The sequence below is a fragment of the Aptenodytes forsteri genome, unplaced genomic scaffold (genome assembly GCF_000699145.1).
Source record: "Aptenodytes forsteri isolate BGI_AS27 unplaced genomic scaffold, ASM69914v1 Scaffold380, whole genome shotgun sequence".
Lineage (NCBI taxonomy): Eukaryota > Metazoa > Chordata > Aves > Sphenisciformes > Spheniscidae > Aptenodytes > Aptenodytes forsteri.
The window spans coordinates 571,853-572,719 of record NW_008794212.1 but is presented as its reverse complement, the minus strand read 5'-3'; positions in this window follow the sequence as shown (position 1 = coordinate 572,719).

The window sequence follows — 867 nt, the reverse complement described above, 5'->3', positions numbered from 1 at the left end:
AGGCCGCCCTGCCGGCCGGCAGGTGTGAGGGACGGGCCTGGCTGCGCCGCCCGCCGGCACCTGCTCGCCGCGCCCCGCCCCGCCGGCGCCCGGGGAGGGGAGCTGGCGCCTCCCGGTCCCACCCCCCGTTGTTATTAATATACCTTTGCGGCGCTTGTTCTTGGTGTTCGGGAGCTTTTCTCCCTGAGCGCGGCCCTTTTCAGGTGACGGAGCGCTGTGACAAAAAAAACTGCCGTAAAAAACGCTGTGAGACCTGGTGTAAAGCTGTGGGTCGCTACCAGCGGCCTCAAACGCTGCTTCCCCGGCCCTCTGCCTCACTCCCCCGGCCTGAAATGCCCCTGCTGCTCCCTGAGAGGGAGCCCTGGTAGGTGACGGGGCGCGTGGTGGTCCCCACGGCGGGCATGTTCCTTGGGGGTAATCGCTGCTGCCATGGCATCCAGAGTGTGTTTTATAGCCTTGCTTTCAGACGCTGTCACGCCAAGATAGTACGTTAATAGGTGGTTGTACCTACAGAGGGTATCGCGTGCAATTAATTACGTTTGCGCCGGTTGCCCTGAAGAACAGGGTGCTCTGCTCACATGGTGGCTGCGCCTCTTGCCTCTGGCAGCTTGCTTAGCCTCCCTCCAAATCACAACAAACTTCTGTTTCCTATCATTGTTTGTCCTTTGGCTGCCGCAGTCTAGCGGCTTGCAGTATTTATTTCTAGTGAGATAGCCTTTAGAAGTTCCTGAGACAGGCACAGCACTACATTGTTTTACGTGCTGTGCAAGAGCGGAACAAACGGTCTGTGCTCCGGAATGTGGGTATAAAGCAGCACATGTGCTTGGTTTGGAACAGAGGAGGGAGAGAGCAGCAAGGGTGAATGAT